The 18,652-nt window shown below is 55.7% G+C and overlaps 1 long non-coding RNA gene across 2 annotated transcripts in view; it reads right to left on the reverse strand.

The window, feature by feature from the left end:
- LOC142469254 (uncharacterized) overlaps window positions 1–18,652 on the reverse strand; it is a 31,376-nt gene that overhangs the window by 8,582 nt on the left and 4,142 nt on the right. Inside the window, exon 1 of one of the 2 annotated variants that reach the window (XR_012789001.1) lies at window positions 1–989. This exon is cut by the window's left edge and continues 317 nt beyond it. The exons of the other annotated variant lie outside the window; for it this stretch is intronic. This is a non-coding gene — a long non-coding RNA (uncharacterized LOC142469254). Of the gene's footprint in view, window positions 990–18,652 lie in introns of those variants that run through there. 2 annotated transcript variants of the gene reach the window in all.

Raw genomic sequence — 18,652 nt, forward strand, 5'->3', positions numbered from 1 at the left:
CAAACGTACTTCACATGGGCCTGTGTGCCCTGATCCGTTAAATCCGCTGCCAGTTTCCTGTTTTTGAGAAATATTAACATGAAAATATTTGTCCACGCTCTATAAAAATTGTAATTGACGAAAACTTGCTTCTTGGGTCAGCCATGGACACTGATACATTGTCTTTACATCACGGCCCCAAGTGAAAGCGGAAGATACTGTATATGCTGAATATATTGCGTATGTGCTTTACACAGTTACAATTTGTGGCCTCAATTAATAATAGTTGTTGTCAAGGAGTTTTTCACTAGATGCCCACAGGGCCCCCCCAGTAAGTGGTTGCACGGTCTTCTTTCGGGAGATTGTATTTACCATCCTTGGAATGTCAAAATGGCCATTGGTGAGACAATGCGCCAACAGCGCGGCAAAGCTGTTAGTATGTGCCCAGTGGTTAAAACGCACAAGCTTTCTGTGTCTGAATGATGTTGATACTGTTCATTGGTGACCATTCCTTAACGGTCAGAGCAACTGGTGTCTCCAGAAGGGAAGAGCAAAAGTGGGTCCCTGTGGGAAACATATTATGTACGTTGCACGCAGGGGCGCATTGGATTATCGGCATTCGGGCTTGCCCCGGTGAGCCGGTGCTGCGGGCTGCCCAGAAGAGGCGGTCGGCAGCTGCCCTGCTCCCGATGCAGCAGCAGCCTGGCAGTCACTACAGAACCTCTCCTTCCTCCTGTCGGGGCCGAGAAGTTAAGTCCAATTTCCGCCCGACCGGAGGAGAGAGCTGCGGAGTCCCCGGGCCGGCACAGGAACGCAGCAGCATTGAGATCACCTCACCCCAAGGTAAGATTGTTGGGGAGTGTGTGTATGTGTTGGAGTGAGTGAGTGAGTGAGTGAAAGAGAGTGAGTAAGAGGTTGAGGACTGAGGGGAAGAGAGGAAAGGAAGATCATTGGGTAGTCATGGCGACCCGACGTCAAAGGACGCCACAATGTGTCACGTGATGACGCATTGCCATAGCAACCTGATGTCACATGGCGCTGCGTCGTAGGACAGCCGGTATGAGACACAAATCGCCCTGGCCGATATTTGTCTGCAATCCGCCCCTGACTGCATGGATATCCAAGAATATGGCATCAATATATCTATGAAGTATGAGAAGAAGAAGATTTGGGGGTTGTACATTATACAGTACAGTGCAAAATATTCAGGATCAGGTGGTGGAAGTGTATAGAGATACTTAGCATCACTATGCAGTGCAGCATGTTCAGTGATCCAGCCTGCTATGACACGACTCTTAGTGAGCGCACCTTTAAACACAGCGTGGGAAATATTATCTCCATCCTGCAGCCTTCCCACACTCCCTTTATCTTTGCAGGAAATGAAAGACACTCAGCCTGTGATTCGTTTATCTGCAGCACTTCCTGCCTCGTTCTCATCGTGTCCTGATATTTCTCTGCTGCTTTTCTACAGGAGCCCGCGTCCTGCTTCTCTGGCTGGAGACCGGGGCGGGCACTTATCAATGTCTCCATGCTGGCACCTCTGGCAGGGAACAGGTTAACACGGCAGAGCTTCTTTTTTTAACGAGAGTTTACTGATGTGAATAGAGCAGGAGCGGCCAACTCCAGTCCTCGAGGTCCACCAACAGGCCAGGTTTTCTGGATATCCCTGCTTCAGCACAGGTGGCTCAGTTAGCGGCTCAGTCAACAACTGCACCACCTGTACTGAAGCAGGGATACCCCTAATACCTGCCCTGTTGGTGACCCTTGATGACCGGAGTTGGCCACCCCTGGAATAGAAGTTGGTGTGTCACACAATGAGAACTGCAGCCAAAAATATATCTACACACACACAATATGGGGGGGAGGTGATTCACTAAGGGTCGTTGCAGGGTAATGCACCCGATCTGACGTAACGCCCATTGACTTGAATGGTACTTAACACCGGATTGGGAGGATTACCCTTTATTTTCTGTTTGCATAACTTATTTTTGTAAGATGTTTGGATACGGATACACCCTGGGCTCCGATATAGTACTAGCACCCCCCTTTCTGCTACATTGTAATGTGTCGAATAATAGATTATAGTTCAGAATTTAAGGGTATTGCTTCGTTTTCTTTTACACAAAACCCCATATTAAATAGAGAAAAAAGAGGAGTTATAGGGATATATATATATATACACACGTGTGTGTGTGTGTGTACACACACACACACACACACACACACACACACACACACACACACACACACACACACACACACACACACACACACATATACAGTGTTCGACAAACCTATACATTTGCTCGCCCCGGGCGAGTGGATTTGACATCGTGGCGAGCAACTATTGGCCCAAGCAGCATACGTTTGGTACTAGGTGGCGAGTAGATTTTTGTGTGTGTGGCGAGTAGATTTTTTGGTGATTTGTCAACCACTGTGTGTATATATATATATATATATATATATATATATATATATATATATATATATATATATATATATATATATATACAGTGTTCGACAAACCTATACATTTGCTCGCCCCGGGCGAGTGGATTTAACCCCCGGGCGAGTAAATATTGGCCCAAGCAGCACATGTTTGGTACTAGGTGGCGAGTAGATTTTTTTGTGTGGCGAGTAGATTTTTTGGTGATTTGTCAACCACTGTATATATATATATATATATATACACACACACACACACACACACACACACACACACACACACACAAACATATACACACTCACACACACACACACACACACACACACTTTCTCTGCCTTTTCCCCTGCTTTCTTCATGATTACAGTAGTTATTCCATCTTCTCCTGGAGCGTTTCCAATCTGATGGTTTCTTCGCGCTCTCCGTCTGCTGGATTATGTTCTGTGTTATCTGTGCTCTTGTACAATGTATTGTAGAAGTCCTCAACTCGCTGTATTATAAGTGTTTTTATTCTTGATCCATCGTCCTGTTCGAGTGAGAGGATTTGCTTCCCCCTCCCCCCCCTCAATAATAATTTGACGCTTTGTCTTTTTTAAATGTATATCTTTGATATACTTCAACATATCACAGTTATATTTTCTTACATCCCCAGTTATATGCCTGCGGATCATCTTACAAAGCTCTGTTTATTTCATTTAGGGAAAGGTTGTATAGATCGTAGAGGCCGCTATTCAGGAAAAAAAGGGAAAAACTCATCAGCACGGAAAATGAAAACCAATTTATTGGTCTACATAAAAAGCATGGACAAAACAGTAAGACTCTCCTCCTACGCGTTTCACGCCCCCTATGTGACGAAACAAGGAGTACTCCTTGAGATAGCGTCATATGGGGCGTGAAACGCGTGGGAGGAGAGTCTCTCTGATTGTCCATGTTTTTTATGTAGGCCCCTGTGCTGTGTCTCTTCCTATCTTAGATCCTCCACTGTGTTGTTAAATTACCTCCCCATCCCGCTTATACTCCGACTAATTACTACATATTTTTTATTGACATATTCCATGTGTTTTGTTGCCCTCCTTGAGCATACATTCGGTTTTCTATTTTTTATTTAATTTATGTTCAATTACTTCTTGTTCCTCTAGCATTTGTGCTTCGTCTCATCTGCTATTTTCGGAGCCCGTTTGGTGTTAGTGATTCCTCCAGATTTTTCTGTGCTTTGCGCTTTAATCTTCATAACGTTTTCACAATTGTTTGTCACAGTATCAACATACGTCTCAAGCGAGCTGACATGTTTTTTTTAGCTGTAGTTGGAATTTTCTGCTGTTAATCTTGAGCTACTTGATGTTGAGCGTTTTGGTCTTTCTTTTTAACCAATTCTCTTCACATTAAGGTGTAATTTGCAGTGAGCCAATCAGTAATCACTTCTTGAATCAAAACGGTTAAGGACTGTGCCATCTTCAATCCTGTCTTTCTTGATAGCTGGGATATGGTCCGTTTTCTGCTCGGTTCCGTTGGGTCTACTCCATCGACATTTTCTTCTTGAAGAACGCATTCGTGACGTACAAGTTTTCGCATTCTGCAAATTCTACCGATCTATCTCTATGCCCATTCCCGTTGCCTTAACCAACGGATGCCCCGTCTTTCTGCTGGACCCTAACCTTGCCATTTAACTCTCCCATAAATTATCTTGAGGTGACAATTTCCTTTGCTGTTACGTTGGTTGATTTCATGGTAGAAGACTTCAACTTCATTGTCACTGTGATCTGATGTCGCATAATTTGATACTTCTAACGCTTTGTCAGTTGACTGCTGATTCTGGCTGCTCTTTCTGATAAACTTTCAGAACCACCACGTTGGTTCTCTTATTTTGTTAGTAATTAATCCAACTACCATTAGTCTTCAATTTTCTGCACCTCTGTAATATAGTAGGTATCTCATTTTGAGCTCAATGAGGCCTTCATCTTTTCTTCCAACTTCACTATGGCTAACAAATATCCAATGTAATCATTTTAAGTTGGTCTCCTAGTTCTTGCAGTGCTGCTTCACTGGAGACGGGCCGGCAGTTGCAGGCAGTCAGATTGAGGTTTGAAGGATAGCTGTGGTTTCTTCGCACCTTCTGCCTTCCTGTCTTCTTCCTGAATGCGGCTGAGCCCAGGAACAACCCGACCTCTAGAGATGGTGGATTCATTGGTTTCTTGTATCTTTCATATTTGGAGATTGAGGACTTGCCTACGCCGGCCTCAACTGCATGTGGTCAAGTACATTTCCCCTTTTAGCTGGGTATATTGAACAAGCTTTCCTAGCGTGGTTGAACATGCTATGTATGACAATATCCACTACACATCTTCTTACTCACCTGTTCCCAGTAGAGAAAGAAGTAGTGAAAATCCTTGCAGAGCTCGTTACATGTTGTTTGAGGAACAGGAAATTATTTGTCAAATGTTCTACCAGGATGTTGTACATTAAGAGTTACCTCCCGTTTTCAAGTATGTCCTGGGCACAGAGTTATGACAACACATGGTTGCATTAAATGAACAACGGTTATAAATGATATTTACAGACATGTCATGGACAGTTAGAGAGAATATATGATCGAGGGACCAGGACTGTTCTACGGGATCAAGCACCAGACAGGACACTGAAGTCAAATAAAAGCACTTTTGTTCTGGCAAGAGTCAGCAGATCCAACACAAAATCAGCATACAGTTATACTCACAGTCCCTGGCCCATACCAGGAGAATCCTAAATAGTCTTGGTCCCGGCGCCACCGATATGCCTTCCTCGGTGCAGCTTCCACTCTTGTATGAGCTTAAAAAGCGTAACTATCGCTGGCTGCAATTCCTGGAGTAGCCAGTTTTAATTTCCCGCAGTAACAGCGCACACAGCCTCGCTTTCGGGCCGTTCCGGCACAACCTCTGAGAACTGCACTTAGGCGATCCATACGACAGGGTCAGCAACCACTCCGGTACTGTAATTGGCTGTGAATCCTACAGCTGTCCCGTCTCCAAAGCCAAACATGGAGAACGGGGCTGCGACCAATCACCCCATGGATGCTAGGTGGTGGACCAATCGCAGGACGAGGGCTTGTCTGTGTGGCCAATCAGGACATGTGACGTGACGGAGAGGCCGAGGCAAGGAGGGCGGGAATTACTAACCAGCCAATGGGAACAGTGCCTACCTCGTCCTGTTCCCAATGTCAGCTCGCTACCTCTTGATGAGATCGGCGCCTCTGGCTGGGCAGACCTGTTAATCAGACCAACGGCTCCCAGCCAAGAGGACTAACCACCCACACCCGCTATTGTCCACAACCTCCCCTTATGGGACCCTCTGCACCCGGATCCCTGGGCGTGCAGGCTGAGTATGTGGGTTACAAGTCTAGCACCCACTTTGAGCCATACTTTAAACTTCATAGTAATCTTAGTGTTTCAGATTAGATTACAGCAGTTTAACATTTTACGAAGGAAAAACTCCTATTTCCCGTTTAATGAATACTAACCTCCCACAGTGTAACTTGTTGACATAATACAGCGACGTCAAGTTAGTTGGCATCAGTTGATTTGTCTACATTGTGCTTCTCATATAGTGTTAATTTACATCCCAGACCTACAATAGTGCACATTTTCATGGGGATTGAGCGAGAAATATATACTGTGAGATATGGTGAACACGGTGTACATACACGTTAGACTTCGACCGAGTCACCTGTGCTGAAGCAGGAATATCCTGAAAACCTGACCTGTTGGTAGCCCTTGAGGACTGGCGGTTGGTTCCCCCTGTATTAGAAGGAGAAATAATCCAGGCGCACGGTCTGGGTGAGGGCCCTCGCCTTGACAAAGACTGAGCGTCAGTCGAAACGCTGGTTTCATTGCCGATTAAACGACTTCAAGAAAAGACTGTGTCCCTGGATTATTTCTCCTTCTACGTGATCCACTTGGGATATTTCAGCACTATCCCCCCTATCCGTGAGCACTAGGGGCGCCAGGCGGCTTCTCCAAAAATACTGGACTCAATGGTGAAAGGTGCGTCAGGTCACTATGTCCAGGGAGGAAAATACCGGACACATAACATGTCCAGTATTACAGCACCTCTCATGTTTTACTGGACAGAGTATCCAAATACAGGACAGTCCAGTTCAATACCGGACACCTGGCGACCCTAGTGAGCACTGGCAGTTGATCCCTCTCATGTTATAGACGACATGTGTGCCAGACAGCCTTTATATTGAATTCCCTGTGTATTAGACCCTTGCAGCAACAATGAAATTAACCTCTGAAGTGCCTGTTGTAATGCAGCCTAGTAAGGACAGTGAAGGAGTTAAGGGTCTTCAAATTCTTTAAGAGCAGCCGGGTTTTATTAATCTCCGAGGGCTGGGTGCCCAGTTACTGAGTTTGGGGCCCCGCTCCGTCACTGCGCTGACGCCATTTTATCTGTGTTGACTCTGCTAAGACTTACAAGCCTCGTCCTTGAAGGGTGTCATGCCATGACAAGAGCAGGTAGGGGGCGAGGTCTGAGAAGTGGGCGAGGCAGGAGGTCTTATTTTGCTGGATGTGCAACGGTGAGTCTCGAGAGACGGCAATCCTCTGTGTGTGTGAACTCCATGGGACCGACAACACTCACACAGCCGGTCTTATCTGTGCTCACCAAGTATACACAATGATACATGACTCACGCATCCGTCACAACTCTGTGACAGGGCAGCACTGAGTCACCTTTCCAGTGATGGACCAAACCGTGACCCCCCCGTGCCCCCCCCCCCGTAAGAGAAACATTGTAGTCCATGTCACACTTTGTTCTCACCTTTTGCTGCACTCACGATATACCCGTTTGTATTTGATACATTTTTGAGTGTGTAAATCGCAGATATACTGTAGGTATTGTACACAATATTAAACACAATATTTTTTTGACAACAATGCGACCGCTTGACAAGTATTTCATGGCGTCTTATTCTGTAAAAGTGCCGAGTTTTCATTTTTTTATGTTTTCCACATTTATTAGATGTTTATTTTCTCTCATATGCTGCACATACCAATTCCATGCTTTTAAGAAGAAATGTACAAACGTAAAATCAGCTGAATACAGTATTTAGAAGACAGCTTTTATTTCCTATGTTGTTTTTCTGTTAATCTCGCCATTAAATTGGTGTCACTTTTTCCTGTGGCTAAAATTTCTAAGTCTGTGCGAGACTGTGTGCGGGGGGGTGAGACTGTGTGCGGGGGGGGGTGTGAGACTGTGTGCGGGGGTGCGAGACTGTGTGCGGGGGTGTGAGACTGTGTGCCGGGGGTGTGTGACTGTGTGCCGGGGGGTGACTGTGTGCGGGGGGGTGACTGTGTGCGGGGGTGTGAGACTGTGTGCGGGGGGTGCGAGACTGTGTGTGCGGGGGGTGTGAGACTGTCTGCGGGGGGGTGTGAGACTGTGTGCGGGGGTGTGTGAGAAAGTGTGCGGAGGGGTGTGTGAGATTGTGTGCGGGGGGGTGTGAGACTGTGTGCGGGGGGTGTGAGACTGTGCGGGGGAGGGGGAGAGACTGTGTGCGGGGGTATGTGAGACTGTGTGCGTGGGGGGTGTGAGACTGTGTGCGGGGGTGTGAGACTGTGTGCGGGGGTGTGAGACTGTGTGCGGGGGTGTGAGACTGTGTGCGGGGGTGTGTGAGACTGTGCAGGGGTGTGTGAGACTGTGTGCGGGGGTGTGAGACTGTGTGCGGGGGGTGTGAGACTGTGTGCGGGGGGGTGAGACTGTGTGCGGGGGTGTGTGAGACTGTGTGCGGGGGTGTGTGAGACTGTGTGCGGGGGTGTGTGAGACTGTGTGCGGGGGTGTGAGAGACTGTGTGCGGGGGGGTGTGAGACTGTGTGCGGGGGTGTGTGAGACTGTGTGCGGGGGGGTGAGACTGTGTGCGGGGGTGTGTGAGACTGTGTGCAGGGGTGTGTGAGACTGTGTGCGGGGGTGTGAGACTGTGTGCGGGGGGGGGTGAGACTGTGTGCGGGGGGTGTGAGACTGTGTGCGGGGGTGTGAGACTGTGTGCGGGGGGTGTGAGACTGTGTGCGGGGGTGTGAGACTGTGTGCGGGGGGGTGTGAGACTGTGTGCGGGGGGGTGAGACTGTGTGCGGGGGGGTGTGAGACTGTGTGCGGGGGTGTGTGAGACTGTGTGCGGGGGGGTGTGAGACTGTGTGCGGGGGTGTGTGAGACTGTGTGCGGGGGGGTGTGAGACTGTGTGCGGGGGGGTGTGAGAGACTGTGTGCGGGGGGGTGTGAGACTGTGTGCGGGGGGTGTGAGACTGTGTGCGGGGGGGTGAGACTGTGTGCGGGGGTGTGTGAGACTGTGTGCGGGGGTGTGTGAGACTGTGTGCGGGGGGGTGTGAGAGACTGTGTGCGGGGGGGTGTGAGACTGTGTGCGGGGGGTGTGAGACTGTGTGCGGGGGGGTGAGACCGTGTGCGGGGGTGTGTGAGACTGTGTGCGGGGGTATGTGAGACTGTGTGCGGGGGTGTGTGAGACGGTGTGCGGGGGGGTGTGAGACTGTGTGCGGGGGTATGTGAGACTGTGTGCGGGGGTATGTGAGACTGTGTGCGTGGGGGGTGTGAGACTGTGTGCGGGGGTGTGAGACTGTGTGCGGGGGTGTGAGACTGTGTGCGGGGGTGTGAGACTGTGTGCGGGGGTGTGTGAGACTGTGCAGGGGTGTGTGAGACTGTGTGCGGGGGTGTGAGACTGTGTGCGGGGGTGTGAGACTGTGTGCGGGGGGGGTGTGAGACTGTGTGCGGGGGGGTGTGAGACTGTGTGCGGGGGGGGTGTGAGACTGTGTGCGGGGGGGTGTGAGACTGTGTGCGGGGGTGTGTGAGACTGTGTGCGGGGGGGTGTGAGACTGTGTGCGGGGGTGTGTGAGACTGTGTGCGGGGGTGTGTGAGACTGTGTGCGGGGGTGTGAGACTGTGTGTGCGGGGGTGTGTGAGACTGTGTGCGGGGGTGTGAGACTGTGTGCGGGGGGGTGTGAGACAGTGTGCGGGGGTGTGTGAGACTGTGTGCGGGGGTGTGTGAGACTGTGTGCGGGGGTGTGTGAGACTGTGTGCGGGGGGTGTGAGACTGTGTGCGGGGGTGTGTGAGACTGTGTGCGGGGGTGTGTGAGACTGTGTGCGGGGGTGTGTGAGACTGTGCGCGGGGGGTGAGACTGTGTGCGGGGTGTGAGACTGTGTGCGGGGGTGTGAGACTGTGTGCGGGGTGTGAGACTGTGTGCGGGGGTGTGTGAGACTGTGCGCGGGGTGTGAGACTGTGTGCGGGGGTGTGAGACTGTGCGCGGGGTGTGAGACTGTGTGCGGGGGTGTGTGAGACTGTGCGCGGGGGGTGAGACTGTGTGCGGGGGTGTGAGACTGTGTGCGGGGGTGTGATACTGTGTGCGGGGGGGTGTGACTGTGTGAGGGGGGGTGTGAGACTGTGCGCGGGGGTGTGTGATACTGTGTGCGGGGGGTGTGTGAGACTGTGCAGGGGTGTGTGAGACTGTGTGCGGGGGGGTGTGAGACTGTGTGCGGGGGGGGTGAGACTGTGTGCGGGGGGGGTGAGACTGTGTGCGGGGGTGTGTGAGACTGTGTGCGGGGGTGTGAGACTGTGTGCGGGAGTGTGTGAGACTGTGTGCGGGGGGGTGTGAGACTGTGCGGGGGGGGTGAGACTGTGTGCGGGGGGGGTGAGACTGTGTGCGGGGGGGTGTGAGACTGTGTGCGGGGGGGTGTGAGACTGTGTGCGGGGGGGTGTGAGACTGTGTGCGGGGGGGTGTGAGACTGTGTGCGGGGGTGTGAGACTGTGTGCGGGGGGGTGTGAGACTGTGCGGGGGGGGTGAGACTGTGTGCGGGGGGGTGTGAGACTGTGCGGGGGTGTGTGAGACTGTGTGCGGGGGGGTGAGACTGTGTGCGGGGGTGTGAGACTGTGTGCGGGGGGGAGGGGGAGAGACTGTGTGCGGGGGTGTGTGAGACTGTGTGCGGGGGTGTGTGAGACTGTGTGCGGGGGTGTGAGACTGTGTGCGGGGGGGTGTGAGACTGTGTGCGGGGGGGTGTGAGACTGTGTGCGGGGGGGTGTGAGACTGTGTGCGGGGGTGTGTGAGACTGTGTGCGGGGGTGTGAGACTGTGTGCGGGGGGGTGTGAGACTGTGTGCGGGGGGGTGTGAGACTGTGTGCGGGGGGGTGAGACTGTGTGCGGGGGGGGTGTGAGACTGTGTGCGGGGGTGTGAGAGACTGTGTGCGGGGGTGTGTGAGACTGTGTGCGGGGGTGTGTGAGACTGTGTGAGGGGGTGTGTGAGACTGTGTGCGGGGGGGTGTGAGACTGTGTGCGGGGGGGTGTGAGACTGTGTGCGGGGGGGAGGGGGAGAGACTGTGTGCGGGGGGGTGTGAGACTGTGTGCGGGGGTATGAGACTGTGTGCGGGGGTGTGTGAGACTGTGTGCGGGGGTGTGAGACTGTGTGCGGGGGTGTGAGACTGTGTGCGGGGGTGTGTGAGACTGTGTGCGGGGGTGTGTGAGACTGTGTGCGGGGGTGTGTGAGACTGTGTGCGGGGGTGTGTGAGACTGTGTGCGGGGGTGTGTGAGACTGTGTGCGGGGGTGTGTGAGACTGTGTGCGGGGGTGTGAGACTGTGTGCGGGGGTGTGTGAGACTGTGTGCGGGGGTGTGTGAGACTGTGTGCGGGGGTGTGTGAGACTGTGTGCGGGGGGGTGAGACTGTGTGCGGGGGGGTGTGAGACTGTGTGCGGGGGTGTGTGAGACTGTGTGCGGGGGTGCGTGAGACTGTGTGCGGGGGTGTGAGACTGTGTGCGGGGGTGTGTGAGACTGTGTGCGGGGGTATGAGACTGTGTGTGGGGGTGTGTGAGACTGTGTGTGGGGGTGTGTGAGACTGTGTGCGGGGGTGTGAGACTGTGTGTGGGGGTGTGTGAGACTGTGTGTGGGGGTGTGTGAGACTGTGTGCGGGGGTGTGAGACTGTGTGCGGGGGGGGTGTGAGACTGTGTGCGGGAGTGTGTGAGACTGTGTGCGGGGGTGTGAGACTGTGTGCGGGGGGGTATGAGACTGTGTGCGGGGGTGTGTGAGACTGTGTGCGGGGGTGTGTGAGACTGTGTGCGGGGGGGTGAGACTGTGTGCGGGGGGGTGTGAGACTGTGTGCGGGGGTGTGAGACTGTGTGCGGGGGGGGTGTGAGACTGTGTGCGGGGGGGTGAGACTGTGTGCGGGGGTGTGAGACTGTGTGCGGGGGGGTATGAGACTGTGTGCGGGGGGGGGTGAGACTGTGTGCGGGGGTGTGTGAGACTGTGTGCGGGGGGGTGTGAGACTGTGTGCGGGGGTGTGAGACTGTGTGCGGGGGGGCGTGAGACTGTGCGGTGGTGTGAGACTGTGTGCGGGGGGGTGTGAGACTGTGTGCGGGGGGGCGTGAAACTGTGCGGTGGTGTGAGACTGTGTGCGGGGGGGTGTGAGACTGTGTGCGGGGGTGTGTGAGACTGTGTGCGGGGGTGTGTGAGACTGTGTGCGGGGGGGTGTGAGACTGTGCGGTGGTGTGAGACTGTGTGCGGGGGTGTGAGACTGTGTGCGGGGGTGTGTGAGACTCTGTGCGGGGGTGTGTGAGACTGTGTGCGGGGGTGTGAGACTGTGTGCGGGGGTGTGTGAGACTGTGCGCGGGGTGTGAGACTGTGTGCGGGGGTGTGAGACTGTGTGCGGGGTGTGAGACTGTGTGCGGGGGTGTGTGAGACTGTGCGTGGGGGGTGAGACTGTGTGCGGGGGTGTGAGACTGTGTGCGGGGGTGTGTGAGACTCTGTGCGGGGGGGTGTGAGACTGTGTGCGGGGGTGTGAGACTGTGTGCGGGGGGGCGTGAGACTGTGCGGTGGTGTGAGACTGTGTGCGGGGGTGTGAGACTGTGTGCGGGGGTGTGAGACTGTGTGCGGGGGGTGTGAGACTGTGTGCGGGGGGGTGAGACTGTGTGCGGGGGTGTGTGAGACTGTGTGCGGGGGGGTGAGACTGTGTGCGGGGGTGTGAGACTGTGTGCGGGGGTGTGTGAGACTGTGTGCGGGGGTGTGTGAGACTGTGCGGGGGTGTGTGAGACTGTGTGCGGGGGTGTGTGAGACTGTGCGGGGGGGTGTGAGACTGTGTGCGGGGGTGTGTGAGACTGTGTGCGGGGGGTGTGAGACTGTGTGCGGGGGGGTGAGACTGTGTGCGGGGGTGTGTGAGACTGTGTGCGGGGGTGTGAGACTGTGTGCGGGGGGGCGTGAGACTGTGCGGTGGTGTGAGACTGTGTGCGGGGGGGTGTGAGACTGTGTGCGGGGGGGTGTGAGACTGTGTGCAGGGGTTGTGTGAGACTGTGTGCGGGGGGGTGATACTGTGTGCGGGGGTGTGAGACTGTGCGGGGGTGTGAGACTGTGTGCGGGGGTGTGAGACTGTGTGCGGGGGTGTGAGACTGTGTGCGGGGGTGTGTGAGACTGTGTGCGGGGGTGTGTGAGACTGTGTGCGGGGGTGTGTGAGACTGTGTGCGGGGGTGTGAGACTGTGTGCGGGGGTGTGTGAGACTGTGTGCGGGGGTGTGATACTGTGTGCGGGGGGGAGGGGGAGAGACTGTGTGCGGGGGTGTGAGACTGTGTGCGGGGGTGTAAGACTGTGTGCGGGGGTGTGTGAGACTGTGTGCGGGGGGGTGTGAGACTGTGTGCGGGGGGGAGGGGGAGAGACTGTGTGCGGGGGTGTGAGACTGTGTGCGGGGGTGTGTGAGACTGTGTGCGGGGTGTGAGACTGTGTGCGGGGGTGTGAGACTGTGTGCGGGGGTGTGAGACTGTGTGCGGGGGTGTGTGAGACTGTGTGCGGGGGTGTGAGACTGTGCGGGGGGGTGAGACTGTGTGCGGGGGTGTAAGACTGTGTGCGGGGGTGTGAGACTGTGTGCGGGGGGGTGTGAGACTGTGTGCGGGGGGGAGGGGGAGAGACTGTGTGCGGGGGTGTGAGACTGTGTGCGGGGGTGTGAGACTGTGTGCGGGGGTGTGTGAGACTGTGTGCGGGGGTGTGTGAGACTGTGTGCGGGGGTGTGTGAGACTGTGTGCGGGGGTGTGTGAGACTGTGTGCGGGGGTGTGTGAGACTGTGTGCGGGGGTGTGTGAGACTGTGTGCGGGGGTGTGTGAGACTGTGTGCGGGGGGGTGAGACTGTGTGCGGGGGGGTGTGAGACTGTGTGCGGGGGTGTGTGAGACTGTGTGCGGGGGTGTGTGAGACTGTGTGCGGGGGTGTGAGACTGTGTGCGGGGGTGTGTGAGACTGTGTGCGGGGGTATGAGACTGTGTGTGGGGGTGTGTGAGACTGTGTGTGGGGGTGTGTGAGACTGTGTGCGGGGGTGTGAGACTGTGTGTGGGGGTGTGTGAGACTGTGTGCGGGGGTGTGAGACTGTGTGCGGGGGGGGTGTGAGACTGTGTGCGGGAGTGTGTGAGACTGTGTGCGGGGGTGCGAGACTGTGTGCGGGGGGGTATGAGACTGTGTGCGGGGGTGTGTGAGACTGTGTGCGGGGGGGTGAGACTGTGTGCGGGGGGGTGTGAGACTGTGTGCGGGGGGGTGAGACTGTGTGCGGGGGTGTGTGAGACTGTGTGCGGGGGGGTGAGACTGTGTGCGGGGGTGTGAGACTGTGTGCGGGGGGGTATGAGACTGTGTGCGGGGGGGGGTGAGACTGTGTGCGGGGGTGTGTGAGACTGTGTGCGGGGGGGTGTGAGACTGTGGTGCGGGGGTGTGAGACTGTGTGCGGGGGGGCGTGAGACTGTGCGGTGGTGTGAGACTGTGTGCGGGGGGGTGTGAGACTGTGTGCGGGGGGGCGTGAGACTGTGCGGTGGTGTGAGACTGTGTGCGGGGGGGTGTGAGACTGTGTGCGGGGGTGTGTGAGACTGTGTGCGGGGGTGTGAGACTGTGCGGTGGTGTGAGACTGTGTGCGGGGGGGTGTGAGACTGTGTGCGGGGGTGTGAGACTGTGTGCGGGGGTGTGTGAGACTGTGTGCGGGGGTGTGTGAGACTGTGCGGTGGTGTGAGACTGTGTGCGGGGGTGTGAGACTGTGTGCGGGGGTGTGTGAGACTCTGTGCGGGGGTGTGTGAGACTGTGTGCGGGGGTGTGTGAGACTGTGTGCGGGGGTGTGTGAGACTGTGTGCGGGGGTGTGAGACTGTGTGCGGGGGGGCGTGAGACTGTGCGGTGGTGTGAGACTGTGTGCGGGGGTGTGTGAGACTGTGTGCGGGGGTGTGAGACTGTGTGCGGGGGTGTGAGACTGTGTGCGGGGGTGTGTGAGACTGTGTGCGGGGGTGTGTGAGACTGTGCGGGGGTGTGTGAGACTGTGTGCGGGGGTGTGTGAGACTGTGCGGGGGTGTGTGAGACTGTGTGCGGGGGTGTGTGAGACTGTGTGCGGGGGGTGTGAGACTGTGTGCGGGGGGGTGAGACTGTGTGCGGGGGTGTGTGAGACTGTGTGCGGGGGTGTGAGACTGTGTGCGGGGGGGCGTGAGACTGTGCGGTGGTGTGAGACTGTTTGCGGGGGGGTGTGAGACTGTGTGCGGGGGTGTGTGAGACTGTGTGCGGGGGTGTAAGACTGTGTGAGGGGGGGTGTGAGACTGTGTGCAGGGGTTGTGTGAGACTGTGTGCGGGGGTGTGAGACTGTGCGGGGGGGTGAGACTGTGTGCGGGGGTGTGATACTGTGTGCGGGGGTGTGTGAGACTGTGTGCGGGGGTGTGAGACTGTGTGCGGGGGGTGTGAGACTGTGTGCGGGGGTGTGATACTGTGTGCGGGGGGGTGTGAGACTGTGTGCGGGGGGGTGTGAGACTGTGTGCGGGGGGGTGTGAGACTGTGTGCGGGGTGTGAGACTGTGTGCGGGGGGGTGTGAGACTGTGCGGGGGGGTGAGACTGTGTGCGGGGGTGTGAGACTGTGTGCGGGGGTGTGTGAGACTGTGTGCGGGGGGGTGTGAGACTGTGTGCGGGGGGGTGAGACTGTGTGCGGGGGTGTAAGACTGTGTGCGGGGGTGTGTGAGACTGTGTGCGGGGGGGTGTGAGACTGTGTGCGGGGGGGAGGGGGAGAGACTGTGTGCGGGGGTGTGAGACTGTGTGCGGGGGTGTGTGAGACTGTGTGCGGGGTGTGAGACTGTGTGCGGGGGTGTGAGACTGTGTGCGGGGGTGTGAGACTGTGTGCGGGGGTGTGTGAGACTGTGTGCGGGGGTGTGAGACTGTGCGGGGGGGTGAGACTGTGTGCGGGGGTGTAAGACTGTGTGCGGGGGTGTGTAAGACTGTGTGCGGGGGTGTGTGAGACTGTGTGCGGGGGTGTGAGACTGTGTGCGGGGGTGTGAGACTGTGTGCGGGGGGTGCGTGAGACTGTGCGCGGGGGGGTGTGAGACTGTGCGGGGGGTGTGAGACTGTGTGCGGGGGTGTGTGAGACTGTGTGCGGGGGGTGTGAGACTGTGTGCGGGGGGGTGAGACTGTGTGCGGGGGGTGTGAGACTGTGTGCGGGGGGGTGTGAGACTGTGTGCGGGGGGGAGGGTGTGAGACTGTGTGCGGGGGGGTGTGAGACTGTGTGCGGGGGGGTGTGAGACTGTGTGCGGGGGGGAGGGGGAGAGACTGTGTGCGGGGGGGTATGAGGCTGTGTGCGGGGGTGTGTGAGACTGTGTGCGGGGGTGTAAGACTGTGTGAGGGGGGGTGTGAGACTGTGTGCGGGGGGGTGTGAGACTGTGTGCGGGGGTGTGAGACTGTGTGCGGGGGTGTGTGATACTGTGTGCGGGGTGTGAGACTGTGTGCGGGGGTGTGTGAGACTGTGTGCGGGGGTGTGTGATACTGTGTGCGGGGGTGTGTGAGACTGTGTGCGGGGGTGTGAGACTGTGTGCGGGGGTGTGAGACTGTGTGCGGGGGTGTGAGACTGTGTGCGGGGGTGTGTGAGACTGTGTGCGGGGGGGTGAGACTGTGTGCGGGGGTGTGAGACTGTGTGCGGGGGGGTGAGACTGTGTGCGGGGGGGTGAGACTGTGTGCGGGGTGTGAGACTGTGTGCGGGGGTGTGTGAGACTGTGTGCGGGGGGGGGTGAGACTGTGTGCGGGGGGGGTGAGACTGTGTGCGGGGGTGTGAGACTGTGTGCGGGGGGGTGAGACTGTGTGCGGGGGTGTGTGAGACTGTGTGCGGGGGTGTGTGAGACTGTGTGCGGGGGTGTGTGAGACTGTGTGCGGGGGTGTGAGACTGTGTGCGGGGGTGTGAGACTGTGTGCGGGGGGGGTGAGACTGTGTGCGGGGGTGTGAGACTGTGTGCGGGGGTGTGAGACTGTGTGCGGGGGTGTGAGACTGTGTGCGGGGGTGTGAGACTGTGTGCGGGGGGGGTGAGACTGTGTGCGGGGGGGGTGAGACTGTGTGCGGGGGGGTGATACTGTGTGCGGGGTGTGAGACTGTGTGCGGGGGTGTGTGAGACTGTGTGCGGGGGTGTGAGACTGTGTGCGGGGGTGTGAGACTGTGTGCGGGGGGGGTGAGACTGTGTGCGGGGGTGTGAGACTGTGTGCGGGGGTGTGAGACTGTGTGCGGGGGTGTGAGACTGTGTGCGGGGGTGTGAGACTGTGTGCGGGGGGGAGGGTGTGAGACTGTGTGCGGGGGGGTGAGACTGTGTGCGGGGGGGTGAGACTGTGTGCGGGGGGGGGTGAGACTGTGTGCGGGGGGGGTGTGAGACTGTGTGCGGGGGTGTGAGACTGTGTGCGGGGGGGTGAGACTGTGTGCAGGGGGGGTGAGACTGTGTGCAGGGGGGTGTGAGACTGTGTGCGGGGGGGTGAGACTGTGTGCAGGGGGGGTGTGAGAGACTGTGTGCGGGGGGGTGAGACTGTGTGCAGGGGGGGGTGAGACTGTGTGCGGGGGGGTGTGAGACTGTGTGCGGGGGGGTGAGTGTGTGCGGGGGGTGAGACTGTGTGCGAGGGGGTGAGACTGTGTGCGGGGGGGTGAGACTGTGTGCGGGGGGGTGAGACTGTGTGCAGGGGGGGGGTGAGACTGTTGCTTTGAAATATGTTACGTCTTTTGTGAAAAGACTATTGCTAAACTTTTGTATTTTCTGTAACATTAATAGAGGTATCGCCCAATGCTGAATTATTCATTAATTTTGCACTATTGTAACTGAAGCAGCACAACTACCTCTACTTAGTTCAGATAAGATTAGAAATCACGGAGACTCAGAGAAAGTATAAACGCGTTAATTTTTCAGAGGCAACAAAGAACAGTTTTACTGCAAGGGTAAAAAAAAATATTAACAATGAACTCAATAACATGGACCAGTTATTTAAAAAAAATAACTTTGTTTTCTGCTCAGTGTCCCTTTAAGTGGGATCAACATTTTCAAAAGCAATACACTAAAATCACATCCTGATTTGTTCTTGTCTGATGCACCTTGGGGTGACACAGAAATCAGGTTACCAAACGCACACACGGCGTGACTCATTCACTGTGATCACCCTCAGCCTCCCAGGCAGAACCCTGAAGAACATGACTTATCAAACCGGTTTAACTCTAAGAAACCAGAATAACAGTGTTTGTAGCGGTTAGAACGGACTGCAGAAACCGTTATGAAAAAAAGAGTGTTGGGGTCATATGGGCGCGGTATATACACGGTATGGGCGCGGTATATACACGGTATATACGGCCCACCAGTGACATGCACTATAAATAAGCAGAAACTCTATAAACAGCACAAAAGTGATAACACTTTCAGCTGTTAAATCAGGGTGTGTCCCAGGCAAATAAAGTGAGTTGGCCGTGTCTGTCTCTCCCCTCCCCCATCTGACAGTGTACACAGTGCTGTACAGAGAATTGTGCAGCACAATGCGTGCCTGCCTGCAGAGCTTACCATCTGTACCTGAGGCACAGGCAGATAAAGTGACTCGTCAAACATCACAGGCAGCCGACACTGAGTCACATCAGGTTCACCTGCTGCTTTTGGAACAGTGCAGCTGCAGGGAGCACTGTATCCCTGCCCCGAGGAACTTACAATCTAAACGTCGGAGCCTGAGCACAATAAGGTTATTATGCGCTTACTTGTTTACTGTCACAATAAGATTTACTCACATCTATGTCATGCGATGCTCTGCAGTGATACTATAATAGTATCTTAATAATATATAACCTATCCTTTCACTGCCAGAGTGGCAAGCGGCACAATACAGAGCAATACAATAACATGCAGAGTGATATATTCATACGCAGAGTGATATATTCATACGCAGAGTGATATATTCATACGCAGAGTGATATATTCATACGCAGAGTGATATATTCATACG

The sequence above is a fragment of the Ascaphus truei genome, chromosome 18, assembly GCF_040206685.1.
Source record: "Ascaphus truei isolate aAscTru1 chromosome 18, aAscTru1.hap1, whole genome shotgun sequence".
Classification (NCBI taxonomy): Eukaryota; Metazoa; Chordata; class Amphibia; order Anura; family Ascaphidae; genus Ascaphus; species Ascaphus truei.